The sequence below is a fragment of the Moschus berezovskii genome, chromosome 13 (assembly GCF_049115385.1).
Source record: "Moschus berezovskii isolate FMDL1 chromosome 13, NW_MosBer_1.0, whole genome shotgun sequence".
Classification (NCBI taxonomy): domain Eukaryota; kingdom Metazoa; phylum Chordata; class Mammalia; order Artiodactyla; family Moschidae; genus Moschus; species Moschus berezovskii.
The window spans coordinates 59,145,896-59,164,102 of record NC_142472.1 but is presented as its reverse complement, the minus strand read 5'-3'; the positions used below and the strand labels follow the sequence as shown (position 1 = coordinate 59,164,102).

The 18,207-nt window shown below is 39.3% G+C and overlaps 1 protein-coding gene and 1 pseudogene across 2 annotated transcripts in view; one reads left to right on the top strand and one right to left on the bottom strand.

The window, feature by feature from the left end:
• The window catches only part of STARD13 (StAR related lipid transfer domain containing 13), a 525,698-nt gene that overhangs the window by 74,782 nt on the left and 432,709 nt on the right, over nt 1-18,207 (top strand). The window lies entirely within an intron of this gene.
• LOC129556336 (protein CFDP2 pseudogene) overlaps nt 1-18,207 on the bottom strand; it is a 50,704-nt pseudogene that overhangs the window by 18,908 nt on the left and 13,589 nt on the right. The window lies entirely within an intron of this gene.

The window sequence follows — 18,207 nt, the reverse complement described above, 5'->3', positions numbered from 1 at the left end:
TTTCAATGTTACTATCTTTACCATGAAATGCTGTAGCTTTAAAAATAATTAATTCCTTCTGAGTTAATTAATAATAATTAATAATAAATTCCTCCTTCCATACGTCAGTTACTTTGGTACTATAAATATTCATGGTTTGAAATTATGTACTGTATATGTAAAACAGGATGAAAAGTACATCAAGTGAAATTCCTTGACAATGCAACAGAAATAAAAGTCTCACTGAGACCTAACAAATTCAAAAGGATATTGCTGGTAAACTTTTATGTAATCTGTTACAGGGTTACCCTATTACAATAACTATCAAAACATTTATAGAGTTGACTTAGGTCCACTGGGAGTCCAACAATATCCTAAAAATACACTGATTAGAAAGTTTTCAAATTTTTTTCAATCCTACAGGATTATGGTGGGGAAGGCTTTGGATGACTATCCTCAGAGAATTTTTTCTATAATCATTATATTTTGGGATGGGAATTCTAATAAAGGAGTGATAAATACTGAAATAGTCTAACAAATAGCCTTCTGTTCTCAAAAGCTAAATTACAGGGAAAATGGGCATGAGGAAAAGGAAAATTTAAAAATTAACTGTCTAGAAAGTTTTCTCACTTCTGTTTATGATGTATTTTAATAAATCAAATTCTAACTTATTTAAACTTGGTTAGCAAGTTCAAAACTAAACAGGAGAACATTAATATGTCCTTAAGGCCACTGAAATTGTAATTTTTGAATGAATATTAAAGTTGAGCTTCTTAAGAGTTCAGCTTAAGAAGTATTCATTCAATTATGATAGTTTGATAATTTTTGTATTCCCCTGGGAGTTGGACATTATATAAATATATGTATATGCGTGTGTATTTTCTAATTCTAAGGTCATTATACAACAGTCTATCTTGCTTCTGGAGGTACAAAGTGGGGCCATACTGGCCTTGAATCAAACTGATTTCCCTCGATTATTACAACTCATCTAACTCTTTCACATTTGTTTTATAAATGTGGAGCTCTTCTTTTCTATTTTTTTGGTTTACATGTGGTTTTTAAAATGCATTTTTAAATTAACAGGCTTTATTTTTAGTCCAATTTTAGGTTTACAGAAAAACTGGGTGCAAAGGACAGAATTCCCAAATATCCCATGTCTCCCTCTTTCCCCATCCCAACACTATTTCCCCTATCATCAATATCTTTCATTAATGTGGAGCATTGTTACAACTGATCAGTCACTATTAACACATTAACTGAAATCCACAGTTTACATTAGGGTTCACTCTGTTGTACATTCTATGGATTTTGACAAAAATTTCATGATATATATCCACATTATAGTGTCATACAGAATAGTTTCACTGCTCTGAAAATCCCCTGTGCTCGACCAATTCACTGCTCTATCTTTCCCCCAGAAATTCCTGGCAACCACTTATCTTTTCATTTGTCTCCATTGTTTTGTTTTTTCCAGGATGTCATATAGCTGGAACCATACAGTATGTAGCCTTCTCAAATTGCCTTCTTTCCCTTTGGCACTACATATATAAGTTTCCTCCATGTCTTTTTATGACTTAGTAGCTCATTTCTTTTAAATGCTGTATTATATTCCATTGCCTGGATGCACCACAGTTTATCTTGGTTGCTTCCAAGTTTTGGCAATTATGAACAAAGTTGAAATAAACATTTGCATGCAGATTTCTGTGTTTTCCATCTGGGTAAATACTGAGGAGCACAACTGCAAGATTATATGGTAAGAGTATGTTTCATTTTGTAAGAAATTGTCAAACTATCTTCCAAAGCTTTACCATTTTGCATTCTCACCATTAATGGATAAGAGTTCTTCTTTCTTCATATCCTCACCACCATTTAGTACTGTCAATATTTTTAATTTTAGCCATGCTAACAGGTATGTAGTTGCACGTCATCGTTGGCTTAATTTGTGATCCCCTTGGAAGATAATGTTGGGTATCTTTTCATATATTTATGAAAATTTATCAAGGTATATTTGCTTTGGTGTCCAAGTTCTTTGGACATTTTTAAATTGGGTTGTTTTCTTACTGCTGAGTGCTAAGGTTCTCTGACTATTTTACATATCAGTCTTTCATCAGATATATATTTTTCAAGTTATTTTTAGCTACTGTTTCATTCTCTTAACAGTGTCATTCACAGCGCAGAAGTTTTGAAGATTTACCTATTTTTTTCCTGGATTATGCTTTTGGTGTTATGTCTAAAAAGTCATCATCAAACTCAAGGTCATCTAGATTGTCTTATATGTTATCCTCTAGGACTTTTATAGTTCTGTGTTTTAAATTTATGTCTATGATCCTTCTTAATATTTGTGAAAGCTGTAAAGTCTATTTCTAGATTTCTGTATTTTTTCCATGCAGATTTCCAGTTGTTCCAGCACCATTTGTTAAGACTATCATTTCTCCATTGAATTGCTTGTGTTCCCTTGTCAAAGATCAGTTGATTAAATCTGTGTGGGTCTTTTCTGGGTTCTCTACTTTGGAGCTTATGTTATTATCAATAATTGTGATTATTTATATCCTTTTGCTTCATTGAATTATTTGTTATTAATAATTCCCTTATTGTTTTATTCAGGTAAAATTTAGATACAGGAAAACACATAGACTCCTTCCCTTCTCATACCTGAGGAGCCTCTTGATTTTTTAAGTACAACAATATAAAACAGCTGATATTTCATAATGTAGTATTTATGAGGGAAAAACCTTTTAAAAAACTGAAAGCCCATCTTAAGTTCAGTTCAGTTGCTCAGTCGTGTCCGACTCTTTGCGACCCCATGGACTACAGCACACCAGGCCTTCCTGTCCATCGCCAACTCCCACAGTTTACTCAAACTCATGCCCATTGAGCCAACAATCTCATCCTCTGTTGTCCCCTTCTCCTGCTGCCTTCAATCTCTCCCAGCATCAGGGTCTTCTCAAATGAGTCAGTTCTTCGCATCAGGTGGCCAAAGTATTGGAGTTTCAGCTTTAGAATCAGTCCTTCCAAAGAATATTCAGGACTGATTTCCTTTAGGATGGACTGATTGGTTTTCCTTGCAGTCCAAGGGACTGTCACGAGTCTTTTCCAACACCACAGTTCAAAAGCACCAGTTCTTCGGTGCCAGGCTTTCTTTATACTCCAACTCTCACATCCATACATGACTACTGGAAAAACCGTAGCTTTGACTAGATGTCTCTGCTTTTGAACATACTGTCTAGATTGGTCATAACTTTCCTTCCAAGGAGTGTCTTTTAATTTCATGGCTAAAGCCACCATGCAGTGATTTTGGAGACCCCCAAAATAAAGTCTCTCACTGTTTCCCCATCTATTTGCCATGGAGAGATGGGACTAGATGCCATGATCTTAGTTTTCTGAATGTTGAGCTTCAAGCCAACTTTTTCACTCTCCTCTTTCACTTTCATCAAGAGGCTCTTTAGTTGTTCTTCGCTTTCTGCCATGAGGATGGTGTCATCTGCATATCTGAGGTTATTGATATTTCTCCCAGCAATCTTGATTCCAGCTTGTGCTTCTTCCAGCCCAGCGTTCCTCATGATGTACTCTGCATATAAGTTAAATAAGCAGAGTGACAATATACAGTCTTGACGTACTCCTTTCCCAATTTGGAACCAGTCTGTTGTTCCATGTCCAGTTCTAACTGTTGCTTCTTGACCTGCATACAGATTTCTCAGGAGGCAGGTCAGGTGGTCTGGTATTCCCATCTCTTTCAGAATTTTCCAGTTTGTTGTGATCCAGACAGCCAAAGGCTTTGGCATAGTCAATAAAGCAGAAGTAGATGTTTTTCTGGAATTCTCTTGCTTTTTCAATGATCCACCGGATGTTGGAAATTTGATCTCTGATTCTTCTGCATTTTCTAACTCCAGTTTGAAAATCTGGAAGTTCACGGTTCATGTACTGTTGAAGCCTGATTTGGAGAATTTTGAACATGACTTTACTAGTGTGTGAGATAAGTGCAATTGTGGAAGAGTTTGAGCATTCTTTGGCATTGCCTTTCTTTGGGACTGGAATGAAAACTGACTTTTTCCAGTCCTGTGGCCACTGATGAGTTTTCCAAATTTGCTGGCATATTGAGCGCAACACTTTCACAGCATCATTGTTTCGGATTTGAAATAGCTTAACTGGAATTCCATTACCTCCACTAGCTTTGTTCATAGTGATGCTTCCTAAGGCCCACTTGACTTTGCACTCCAGGATGTCTGGCTCTAGGTGTATGATCACACCATCGTGATTATCTGGGTCGTGAAGATCATTTTTGTATAGTTCTTCTGTGTATTCTTGCCACCTCTTCTTAGTATCTTCTGCTTCTGTTAGTTCCATACTATTTCTGTCCTTTATTGTGCCCATATTTGCATGAAATGTTCCCTTTATGTGTAATTTTCTTGAAGAGATCTCTGCCCATCTTACTCTGAGCTTATTTTTCCATAGAGTAGAGGCTGTCACCATCATGACTGCCAGTGTCATGACCAAATATCCTGTAGGTGGACTTGGTTCAGTTTAGTTTGAAACCAAGGTCTGTGCGGCATACACTAGTCATGCTGCTGCTGCTGCTGCGTCACTTCAGTCGTGTCCGACTCTGTGTGACCCCACAGACGGAAGCCCACCAGGCTCCCCCGTCCCTGGGATTCTCCAGGCAAGAACACTGGAGTGGGTTGCCATTTCCTTCTCCAATGTGTGAAAGTGAAGTCGCTCAGTTGTGTCCAACCCTTAGTGACCCCACGGACTGCAGCCTACCAGGCTCCTCCATCCATGGGATTTTCTAGGCAATAGTACTGGAGTGACTTGCCATTGCCTTCTCCGAAACACTAGTCATACTTTATGCAAATTAGGTAATCAAGAATCAGTGTCTGCAATTAAAGAAATGGAAATAATTATGCATACTAGTCAGGACCTTGATAAGGATTAATGATAAAATGTATTTGAAAGGACTTTTGTAAAATGTGAAATCCTTCCGAGATGCTGGGTGTTGCTTTTACTGAATTAACAGAACTTGGAAGCTTTTGAACTGCAGTATTGGAGAAGACTCTTGAGAGTCCCTTGGACAACAAGGAGATCAAACCAGTCAATCCTAAAGGAAATCAGTCTTGATTATTCATTGGAAGAACTGATGATGAAACTGACTCCAATCCTTTGGCCACCTGATACAAAAAACTGACACACAGGAAAAGACCCTGATGCTGGGAAGACTGAAGGTAGGAGGAGAAGGGGACGGCAGAGAATGAGGTGGTTGGATGGTATCACCAACTCAATGGACATGAGTCTGAGCAAACTCCGGGAGTTGGTGATGGACAGGGAAGCCTGGCGTATTTCAGTCCATGGGGTGGCAAAAAGTCAGACATGACTGAGAGACTGAACTGAAGTGAGAACTTGAAAGAACTAATTTAAAGATCAGTACATCTAGGTGCCATCAGACAGCTCATGGTTTCAAGTTACCTATTAAAGCATTAAAAGATAATAAAATCACTAAGAATGCTTTTTATAAATGCCTTTCAAAGAAAAAGATTCAACCAAATTCCATCAAGTGGTGTTGGAGTTTGTTACTCTAAGGCATATTTTGTTGTTATGCAGTCATCAGGTAGTGTCCAACTCTTCACGACCCCATGAACTGCAGGACACCAGGCCTCCCTGTCAGCCTCCCTGTCACTCACCATCTCCCGCAGTTTGCTCAAGTTCCTGACCATTGCATCACTGATGCCATCCAACCATCTCATCCCTCTTTTCCTTTTGCCTTCAATCTTGCCCAGCATCAGGATCTTTTCTAGTGAGTCGCTGTTCACATAAGGTGGCCAAAGGATTGAAGTTTCAGCATCAGCATCCGTCCCTCCAATGAGCATTCAGGGTTGATTTCCTGTAAGATTGACTGGTTTGACCTCCTTGCTGTCCCAGGGACTCTCAAGAGTCTTCTTCAACACCACAGTTCAAAAGCACCAGTTCTTCGCCGCTCTGCCTTCTTTATGGCCCAGCTCTCACAACAGTACATGACTGCTGGAAAGTAGTTCAGTTCAGTTCAGTCACTCAGTCGTGTCCGACTCTTTGCGACCCCATGAATCACAGCATGCCAGGCCTCCCTGTCCATCACCAACTCCCGGAGTTCACTCAAACTCATGTCCATCGAGCTTGTGATGCCATCCAGCCATCTCATTCTCTGTCGTCCCCTTCTCCTCCTGCCCCCAATCCTTCCCAGCATCAGACTCTTTTCCAGTGAGTCAGCTCGTCGCATGAGGTGGCCAAAGTATTGCAGTTTCAGCTTTAGCATCAGTCCTTCCAATGAACATCCAGGACTGATCTCCTCTAGAATGGACTGGTTGGATCTCCTTGCAGTCCAAGGGACTCTCAAGAGTCTTCTCCACACCACAGTTCAAAAGCATCAATTCTTCGGCGATCAGCTTTCTTCACAGTCCAACTCTCACATCCATACATGACCAGGGGAAACACCATAGCCTTGACTAGATGGACCTTGGTTGGCAAAGTAATGTCTCTGCTTTTTAATATACTATCAAGGTTGGTCATAACTTTCCTTCCAAGGAGTAAGCGTCTTTTAATTTCATGGCTGCAATCAGCATCTGCAGTGATTTTGGAGCCCCCCAAAATAAAGTCTGACACTGCTTCCACTGTTTCCCCATCTATTTCCCATGAAGTGATGGGACCAGATGCCATGATCTTTGTTTTCTGAATGTTGAGCTTCAAGCCAACCTTTTCACTCTCCTCTTTCACTTTCATCAAGAGGCTTTTGAGTTCCTCTTCACTTTCTGCCATAAGGGTGGTGTCATCTGCATATCTGAGGTTATTGGTATTTCTCCCAGCAATCTTTATTCCAGCTGGTGCTTCTTGCAGCCCAGTGTTCCTCATGATGTCCTCTGCATATAAGTTAAATAAGCAGGGTGACAAGATACAACCTTGACACACTCCTTTTCCTATTTGGAACCAGTCTGTTGTTCCATGTCCAGTTCTGACTGTTGCTTCCTGACCTGCATACAGGTTTCTCAAGAGGCAGGTCAGGTGGTCTGGTATCCCCATCTCTTTCAGAATTTTCCAGTTTATTGTGATCCACACAGTCAAAGGCTTTGGCATAGTCAATGAAGCAGAAATAGATGTTTTTCTGGAACTCTCTTGCTTTCTCCATGATCCAGCGGATGTTGGCAATTTGATCTCTGGTGTCTCTGCCTTTTCTAAAACCTGCTTGAACATCTGGAAGTTCACGGTTCACATATTGCTGAAGCCTGGCTTGGAGAATTTTGAGCATGACTTTACTAGCGTGTGAGATGAGTGCAATTGTGCGGTAGTTTGAGCATTCTTTGGCATTGCCTTTCTTTGGAATTGGAATGAAGACTGACCTTTTCCAGTCCTGTGGCCACTGCCGAGTTTTCCAAATTTGCTGGCATATTGAGTGCAGCACTTTCACAGCATCATCTTTCAGGATTTGAAATAGCTCAATTGAAATTTCATCACCTCCACTAGCTTTGTTCGTAGTGATGCTCTCTAAGGCCCACTTGACTTCACATTCCAAGATGTCTGGCTCCAGGTGAGTGATCACCCCATTGTGATTATCTTCATCATGAAGATCATTTTTGTACAGTTCTTCTGTGTATTCTTGCCACCTCTTCTTAATATCTTCTGCTTCTGTTAGGTCCATACCATTTCTGTCCTTTATTGAGCCTATCTTTGCATGAAAAGTTCCCTTGGAATCTCTAATTTTCTTGAAGAGATCTCTTGTTTTTCCTATTCTGTTGTTTTCCTCTAATTCTTTGCATTGATCGCTGAGGAAGGCTTTCTTATCTCTCCTTGCTCTTCTTTGGAACTCTGCATTCAGATGATTATATCTTTCCTTTTCTCCTTTGCTTTTCGCCTCTCTTCTTTTCACAGCTATTTGTAAGGCCTCCTCAGACAGCCATTTCGCTCTTTTGCATTTCTTTTCCATGGGGATGGTCTTGGTTCCTGTCTCCTGTACAATGTCACGAACCTCCATCCATAGTTCATCAGGCACTCTATCTATCAGATCTAGTCCCTTAAATCTATTTCTTACTTCCACTGTACAATCATAAGGGATTTGATTTAGGTCATATCTGAATGGTCCAGTAGTCTTGACTATATGGACCTTTGTTGGCAAAGTGATGTCTTTACTTTTTAACACACTGTCTAGGTTTGTCATAGTTTTCCTGCCAAGAAGCAGTCATCTTCTAATTTCATGGCTGCAGTCACCATCCCACGTGATTTTAGCGCCCAAGCAAAGGATATCTGTAACTGTCTCCACCTTTTCCCCTTCTATATGTCATGAAGTTATGGGACCGGATGCCATGAACTGAGTTTTTTGAACACTGAGTTTTAAGCCAGCTTTTTCACTCTCTTCTTGCACCCTCATCAAGAGGCTCTTTAGTTCCTCTTTGCTTTCTCCCATTTGAGTTGTTTCATCTGCATATCTGAAGTTGTTGATATTTCTCCCAGCAATCTTGATTCCTTTTTGTGATTAGATATATGATAACACTATTGTTCTTGCCCACCAATATTATATACAATATGCTTTGGGAAACATATGCCTAAGAGCAGGGTTCCAGGACACTGGTGGTAAGAGTGAGATAAAACATCCAGGCTAGAGGGTGTCCTAAATATAGGTATTTTCTGAATCCAATTTCCAAAGTTGAACTAACAAAAGAAAAATCTACTTCAGTTATATTTAATATTCTTATAATGCACAATTCATAGATTATCTTCTTTTACTCCAGATGTCTCAGAATACCTATTTACTTCAAAGCATGCCCAATAAAACCTTAATATCTGTTGTCATAATTGTTATCAGAGACACGTAGTGACTTTCAGGAAAACCAAGGGTTTTTGCATACATGAAGACAGCCAGATTTGTCAGCCACTAGTCTTACGGGGACTTTAGTAAATGTTTTGTAATTTTTATAATGGAATAAATACTCTATTTTTTCCTAAAGGGCTCAGAGGAAAACCGACTTTAGCCTGTTGTTTTGGTGAAATAAAATTGCTATTCAGTTCAGTTCAGTTCAGTCGCTCAGTCGTGTCCGACTCTCCGTGACCCCATGAATCACAGCACGCCAGGCCTCCCTGTCCATCACCAACTCCCGGAGTACACTCAAACTCATGTCCACAGAGTCGGTGATGCCATCCAGCCATCTCATTCTCCGTCGTCCCCTTCTCCTCCCGCCCCCAACCTTTCCCAGCATCAGAGTCTTTTCCAGTGAGTCAACTCGTCGCATGAGGTGGCCAAAGTATTGCATTACTGAGTAGAATTAACTCATGTATGTGTTGTTTTGTTTGCTTGCCTCAAGATAAACTGTAGAATGCATAATTATAATGTGATAGATTTCCATTTGCCACATATATAAATTAATTTCATTATTTGGTATCTTTATCTTTTATAAAATAGGGTTCCTCCCTTCAAAGCTTTTCCAGACTAGATGGGGAAAGAAAATTAATAAACGTGAACCAAAATTAAGTGCAATCTATTTAACTGTGGAAATGGTTTGTAATTCCATGAAACTGAATTTATTTCATGTTAGTTCAAAAGCTAGCATTAGAATCCTTTCATCCTGTTGGTTTTCTTTTTCATATAAAAATTTTACAAGGTGTTACATATTTTTGTAGCTGTTTGATAAGTGCTACCTAAAATCTTTCTAGGCTCAGATCCCTTCAAAGTTTTTCTTTTTTTTTTCTTTCTGTTGTGCTACTTCAGGGCATTCTGACCATGAAGCAAAAAAATAGGCAACGGATCAAGAGACAAAATTTTCCATTTAATTTGGTGTTATCCTAGAAAAAGAGGCTAAAGTTGCTAATTTGAATACTTTGTCTACATGATTTTTATTACAGGGGACAAAAGAAAAAACTTCCTAGAAAAAATATGAAAAATAAAATATATCTCAAAGTATTTTTTGAAATTCTTAAAATACATATTATTTATTCAATAGGATAAATTGACCAGTAAGGTCCCCTTAGGACTTGTGCTGTGTGCCCAGTCACTCAGTCGTGTCTGACTCTTTGTGGCCCCATGGTCTATGGCCTGCCAGGCTCCTCTGTCCATGGAATTTTCCAGGCAAGAATCCTGGAGTGGGGTGTCATTTCCTTCTCCAGGACATCTTTCTGACCCAGGGATCGAACCCATGTCTCCTGCAGCTTGTACATTGGCAGGCAGATGCTTTACCACTAGTGCCACCTGGGAAACTCTTCTTTAGGACTTACTGTGTATATAAAGCATGGATCCAATGAAGTACTGACCTCACAGACATTCACTTAAGATTTATAAGTAAATAGGTTGGCAGGTACAGTATCAGATACTTCACTTGAGCACGCATTTCCCAGAGAACTTTAGTCTTTATGTGAATTTAAATGTTAACACTTTTTATTTTATATATAGATACACACTGTACTTTATACTTTTAACGTTTATGGTTAATGAGCTGTTTCTTACATAAATGCGCTATTTAGGCTTCTCAAGGGTTGACTGGGGCTATAGTAGCCTAGATTATTCTTGTAATTAGAACAGGAACCCCCACAACCATCACTTTTCACTATAGAGACCTAAAGGAATAGACAGCAGAAGCTACAAAACCATGATTCTTTGTTATAATAATGTAGAAATGGAATATATGTCCTGGGTCATTTAGTACATTAAAGTTTACAATTAGAAAATAGTAGAGAAGGTATTTAGAGAAGTGGTTTATAACCCAGAGCCATTTGAAGAAGTTGCATTATATGAAAGAAAACCTAGCATCCAGAAAGATAAGCTAGGGACAACTGAAAACTGAAGATTAGGATATTACTCTATAGGCAAGGGAAGCAAAAATGAGATATTTCACTTTGCTTGTTTATTTGAGCAAATATACAAAAATTTATCTGTTTATGCTGTTAAATTTAATTAATATTTCCTAGGCTGTGAGGTATCCCAGCAGGCTGCTGACTTAAGACCCTCCAGTCAATGGTCTAATATTCCCTCTTGTTATTTTCTTTTTCAACCATATATGCACTGGGTTTTTTACCTTCCCTGTTCTCACAAGCTCCCATGCTCTTAATTCCCAGAAGAAGACTATTTCTAGGTCTTCTTAAATTTTACCCTTCTCACAACACACAGTCACAAAAGGTGAGCGGATTATTTCTGTGGCTGGTAGGCACTTGCTATAGACCAGGTAACGTCTCATTTCTGGACTCCTGCATATCATCTTTCTCTCATGAAAAGAGGGAAAGGGTATAACGGACCACTACCTGCATTAGAATCTGTTCAAGTTTCTGTCTGAGAGTTAGTGAACTTGAACATAAAATTACTGATGACAACAGTGGGCAAGAATGTGGTACAGTATAAACAAGGAGCATAGCCCAGGTCTCTCTGACTGGGGAGCAAGCTCAGTATCTGAGTTGTGTAACTAATAAATAATATAAAATATGCAGAAAGATACAAGCACTACAGACAGTTACCACACTTAATTTTTAACTACCAATACATTATAAATTTTGTTCATTCTCAAAAGCAAAATAAGCCTAAAATAAGTTGAATTTGTAATAAAGATTTTAGGGGTTGAAAGAATCCCGTTCATTTTGTGAAGAGTTTCTCACCTGGGTAATTGTGATGGGGTGTAATGTGGATTCTAATTGCCAAGCCAACCAAAAATGAAGGCAATTCTACTTGTCATTCCTTAATGCATAATACTCATCAGAATGGAATCTCAGCTCTTCAGAGAGAAGCATATGTCTTCCTTTATGTATCTGTTAAATAACCAGAAACTTCAAAAAGTGCACAGAAGGAGCTATGACACCAGACTGGAAATTCTGCCAATCTGTGGGGACTGGAACATCTACCAAAGGATTCCTCCTTAGGGATACCAAGAGCAAGGTGCAGTGCAATGCCTCCAAATCTCTGGACACCTGGGAGAGCATCATGAATGATGTTAAGAAGCATCTAATGGGAGCACATCATTTACTACCACAGGAGCAGTAGAAGACAGTATTTATACATCCTCCCTTAAGCCATGTCTCTACATCTTTGAATTAAAGCTTCAAAGAAAATTCCAAAACAAATCCTGAACAAAACCCAGCATGATTTTTTTTTTTCAACGATGGCTTTATAACCCTTGTTTTTAATGGAGGACTCAGTTTATCTGTGAGGTAACAGATTCTGAAAGTGTGGGAGGAAGAAGAGCTGGGATTATGTTTTCCCACAGCTGCCCCTCTATGAAACTCTTCTATAGGAATCTAAGTCAGAAGCATTCCCCTAAATTAAGTCGACAGCCTACAGTCTAATAAGGAAGAAAGATATGCATCATGAAGAGATATCAGTAAACATTTTGGAAACAGATAAGGGCAAAAAGTGAAGAAAAAGTAATCCATTTAGTGATAAGTTGTTACATAATTACATAGGTATGCTTTTTATAAATGTTTGAAGTATGGCTCCTCTACATTCATTTTTAATACATTATAATACTCTGGTCCAGAAAAGTGAGGGAGAGGTCATTAGTAAGCTTTTATATGGAGATAAAATTGGTAACATAAAATGTAAGTTTAAATCATCTATTGGTATCTCGATACAATCCAAAATTTTGCTTATTTTATGCCACGATCAATGGTATTACCATCCAATTGATAGAAAAATCATATCCTCAAATAATATTACATGCACTTGAGAATGGGTAGCTGGATTTTAGAAAACTGTCAATTCCTGTCCCTTACTCTTTCAGTTCAGTTTAGTTCAGTCGCTCAGTCGTGCCCGACTCTTTGCGACCCCATGAATCACAGCACACCAAGCCTCCCTGTCCATCACCAACTCCCGGAGTTCACTCAAACTCATGTCCATCGAGTCGGTGATGCCATCCAGCCATCTCATTCTCTGCCGTCCCCGTCTCCTCCGACCCCCAATCCCTCCCAGCATCAGACTCTTTTCCAGTGAGTCAACTCGTCGCATGAGGTGGCCAAAGTATTGGAATTTAGTTATCTCTTTATTGATGCAGCTAGAGGGAGGCTGGAGAAGGCAATGGCAACCCACTCCAGTACTCTTGCCTGGAAAATCCCATGGACGGAGGAGCCTGGTAGGCTGCAGTCCATGGGGTCGCGAAGAGTCAGACAAGACTGAGCGACTTCACTTTCACTTTTAACTTTCATGCACTGGAGAAGGAAATGGCAACCCACTTCAGTGTTCTTGCCTGGAGAATCCCAGGGACAGCAGAGCCTGGTGGGCTGCCGTCTATGCGGTTGCAGAGTCGGACATGACTGAAGTGACTTAGCAGCAGCAGCAAAGGGAGGCCTAGCTTAAAGAGCCAATAAAACAGAATATTCTTTACATTAAACTTGTGCTTAGAAAAAACCAGCCACATGCTTGTTTTTTACTTTGGATAGCAAATTTTTAACATAGTGAAGAGTAACTCTTATTTATTTATCTGTATTCTAATCTCTTAAATCAAAAGGAAAATTAATATCTCTGCCTCAAAGTTTAGTTGATAATTTATTCTGTTCCCATTTTATCATAACCAAAATAAATACAGGACAAAAAATAATTGGTATAATGCATACTGTATATTATAGTTTGAAATTCAAATAACGTAAATCCATTAAATTTGTGATGAAATACTTGCTGTAATTATTTCCTGACTAATGCCAGCTTTTTTAAAATCTTCCTCTTCTAATTGAGATGTTACCTCTATATGCTGAAATTGCCTTCTATTCACCTTCTCCTCATTTAATGCTGCTTTCCTCTAACTTCATGATTTAATCATCATGTACAGGTATTAAATCCTCAAAATGTCTTCCTATTTTTAAATGTAGACTCTTCTTTAATCATAAACAATTTACCTAATCAGCCCAGACAGGGGATTCAGGGAAGGCTTCCTGGAAATGGTGTTTTTCTTATGAATTTGCATAAGCTCCTCATGTCATGACATTTATATATATTTACGGTCATTGGAAGGACTGATGCTGAAGCTGAAACTCCAATATTTGACCACCTCATGTGAAGAACTGATTCACTGGAAAAGACCCTGATGCTGGGAAAGACTGAAGGCAGGAGGAGAAGGGGACAACAGAGGATGAGATGGTTGGATTGCATCACCGACTCAATGGACATGAGTTTGAGTAAACTCTGGGAGCTGGTGATAGACAGGAAGGCCTGGTGTGCTACAGTCCATGGGGTTGCAAAAGTTGGACACAACTGAGTGACTGAACTGAACAGTCATATTTAGGGCTTCCCAGGTGGTGCTAGTAGTAAAGAATCCACCTGCCAATGCAGGAGATGCAAGAGATGTGGGTTCGATCCCAGGGTCTGAAAGATCCTCTGGAGGAGGAAATGGCAATCTGTTCCAGTATTCTTGCCTGGAGAATTCTATGGACAGAGGCACCTGGTGAGACACAGTCCAAGGGGTCACAAAGAATCAAACACGACTGACGCGACTTAGCACGCATGCACACACAGTCATATTTAATATTGTCAAACTGTTCTTCAAGTATTTGACCATTTTACACTTTTACCAGTGAGATATGAATGGGAAGCAGCACTAAAGCTGACATTGCTCTTCTTGCTTTTTGACAAAGAATAACACTGATATAACATCCTGTACAAGATTATTTAATATATTTAAGTCAGTCATTTAATACATCATGTATGTAACTTAATATTCTCCCCACCTTCAATATGTAAAATCTCTAAACCTAATGCTAAATAAGCTGCTTTTTTGAATAATATAAAACAGATTTATTTACATGCACAACAATGAGGATTAGGATCTGAGATGAAAAGGCAAGCATGCTTCTGTCAAACAGAGATCAAGATTCATAAGTAACTGACTTTGAGACCTGTTGAGTGGGAAGACCTGCTGTGTTATCTTCAGATACTGTCTCTTTGCCTAACACATTGGATGCCGCAGCAGCCTTTTTGGGTTGTCCACCCTGGGCTGCTTTTCCTAAGTCCTTTAGATAGTTAAGCTAGAGTTATTGATAGCTTATGTTCCTGATCTGTTCACCCAGGAGCTTTTTCATGAAGCGTGAGTTTTTGTTTTTATCTTTTATTCTTAGAAGCCAAGGTTCTTAGGTCTTTCAGGAGCTTTCTGATATATTCAACAACTCAAGACACTAACTCTTACTCATTTATTACTGCCTGGTGCTGTTTCAGTTCAGTTCAGTCGCTCAGCTGTGTCTGACTCTTTGAGAGCCCATGAGTTAAAGCACGCCATGTCTCCCTGTCCATCACCAACTTGCAGAGTTCACTCAAACTCACGTCCATTGAGTCGGTGATGCCATCCAGCCATCACATTCTCTGTTGTCCCCTTCTCCTCCTGCCCCCAATCCTTCCCAGCATCAGAGTCTTTTCCAGTGAGTCAACTCTTCACATGAGGTGGCCAAAGTATTGCAGTTTCAGCTTTAGCATCAGTCCTTCCAATGAACACCCAGGACTGATCTCCTTTAGAATGGACTGGTTGGATCTCCTTGCAATCCAAGGGACTCTTAAGAGTCTTTTCCAACACCACAGTTAACAGCATCAATTCTTCAGTGATCAGCTTTTTTCACAGTCCAACTCTCACATCCATACATGAACACGGGAAAAACCATAGCCTTGAGGAGACGGACTTTTATTGGCAAAGTAATATCTCTGCTTTTTAATATGTTATCGAGGTTGGTCGTAACTTTCCTTCCAAGGAGTAAGCGTCTTTTAATTTCACGGCTGCAATCAGCATCTGCAGTTATTTTGCAGCCCAGAAAAATAAAGTCTGACACTGTTTCCACTGTTTTTCCATCTATTTCCCATGAAGTGATGGGACCAGGCGCCATGATCTTCGTTTTCTGAATGTTGGGCTTCACGCCAAATTTTCCACTCTCCTCTTTCACTTTCATCAAGAGGCTTTTGAGTTCCTCTTCACTTTCTGCCATAAGGTTGGTGTCATCTGCATATCTCAGGTTACTGATATTTCTCCTGGCAATCTTGATTCCAGCCTGTGCTTCTTCCAGCCCAGCGTTCCTCATGATGTACTCTGCATATAAGTTAAATAAGCAGGGTGACAATATACAGCCTTGATGTACTCCTTTTCCTATTTGGAACCAGTCTGTTGTTCCATGTCCAGTTCTAACTGTTGCTTCCTGATCTGCATATAGGTTTCTCAAGAGGCAGGTCAGGTAGGCAGGTCAGCTGGTCTGGTATTCCCATCTCTTTCAGAATGTTCCACAGTTTATTGTGATCCACACAGTCAAAGGCTTTGGCATAGTCAATGAAGCAGAAATAGATGTTTTTCTGGAACTTTCCTGCTTTTTCCATGATCCAGCGGACGTTGGCAATTTGATCTCTGGTTCTTCTGCCTTTTCTAAAACCAGCTTGAACATCTGGAAGTTCATGGTTCATGTACTGCTGAAGCCTGGCTTGGAGAATTTTGAGCATGACTTTACTAGCGTGTGAGGTAAGTGCAACTGTCTAACAGTTTGAGTATTCTTTGGCATTGCCTTTCTTTGGGATTGGAGTGAAAACTGACCTTTTCCAGTCCTGTAGCCACTGCTGAGTTTTCCAAATTTGCTGGCATATTGAGTGCAACACTTTCACAGCATCATCTTTTAGGATTTGAAATAGCTCAACTGGAATTCCATCACCTCCACTAGCTTTGCTCATAGTGAGGCTTCCTAAGGCCCACTTGACTTTGCATTCCATGATGTCTGGCTCTAGGTGTGTGATTACACCATTGTGGTGATCTGAGTCATTAACATCTTTTTTGTATAGTATTTTGCTACACTGCTTATTATTTACACTGCATATGATTTTTCCTGGGTCACTAATCATGGTTTTCACAAAGATGTTCTAATTTTTCACTGTGCTCTCCAGTTACAATTTAGCCATTTTCAATCTTATTTTGTGTTTATTATTCTTACCAGAATATTTGTTAGGAATTTTATTTAAAAGTTAAGTCTTTGTATTTATTTATTTCTTGGAGCAAAAAAATATTAGTGGTTGGTGTAGGTAGCAGGCAGGATGTAAGCATTCTGCTTCAGCAATAAATCTTTAAATGATGACCAAGTGAAGCTTAAATAGTTTGGGAAAAGCTGATGAGTGCAGTAAAGCACAAGAAATGCACTGTGGGAATACTGGAAGGGCACTCAATGGCTTACTTCAGATGTAGAAGAATAAGAAATTACTGAACCATCAAATTAGACAACTGAGAAGCTGAAAACTGAAAACAAAATACAAAATTATTTAGTGTACACGACTGCAGGCCTGCTGTAAGCTACAGGAGATGAGAAACAGACTGTGGATGGATGGAATTTCGGATACTGCAAGGACTGCCTAGTAACAGGTAGTACCTGAAGGTAGTGCCCCTTCTAGAGCCTAATTGTATTAATCACGTCCAGTTGGGAAACTAGGTGTCAGTGACCTGGCAAATTTCTCACTCCTCCCAGGTTACTTTGACTAATAATTCTCATGAGGCATGGGGGTTCTGGCTCTATTCACCATGCCCTTGATAATATGAGCTTGAACAGCTCTCCTCTGCAGGTTCCACAGAAATGAAAGTGAGAGCAGCCTTAAAACAAAGGACAGAATGTTTATCATAAAATGAAGTGCTATGATTACTGAAAGGTGAAAATCTTTTCTTATACAGGTCTTCAGAAATGACAGAAACTATGCTAGTGGCTTAACCTGTACTATAATCTCTTGTACTTAGTCTCTATCTAGGCAGTTAACAAGGAGGTGTAAAAAAAAAAAAATATATATATATATAATATAATAGATATAGGGACAAGTGCTTGAAGAGCACAAAGGAGAAAGTAATTTATTGCACATGGCAAAGCCTTCTCAAGAAATGGCACTGATTTGGGTCTTGAAGGATGAATAACTAGGAAGGTTATTATTAGAGAAGGAAAGAGAAGGGAACAGCTAGGTGTCTTGAATCAAATCCCTGGCTGTGAGTTGCCAATAATGATGTCTATCAATAACATAATTCTTTTGATCTGTTTTTGAGGCAGAATCTTGGGTTGAGTGAGAATCTGCAGGTGCCTATAGGCAACTGACAGTCTCATGTGCTCTCCATTCCCAGGTTAGGAGGCTTAGGTTATTGATCACAGTGGTATACAAAGATTCCAGATCCATGGGTAATTTGCTTTCTTTAAATTTTACTGATATAGCCCTCTATTTAACGTCACCAAATAGATTACCTACTTCATCAAAATATACTTTTTAAAAATCTTTTTTTTTAACTTGACCAAAAGCAACAAAGCTGTTAAAAAATCAGGAAAAAA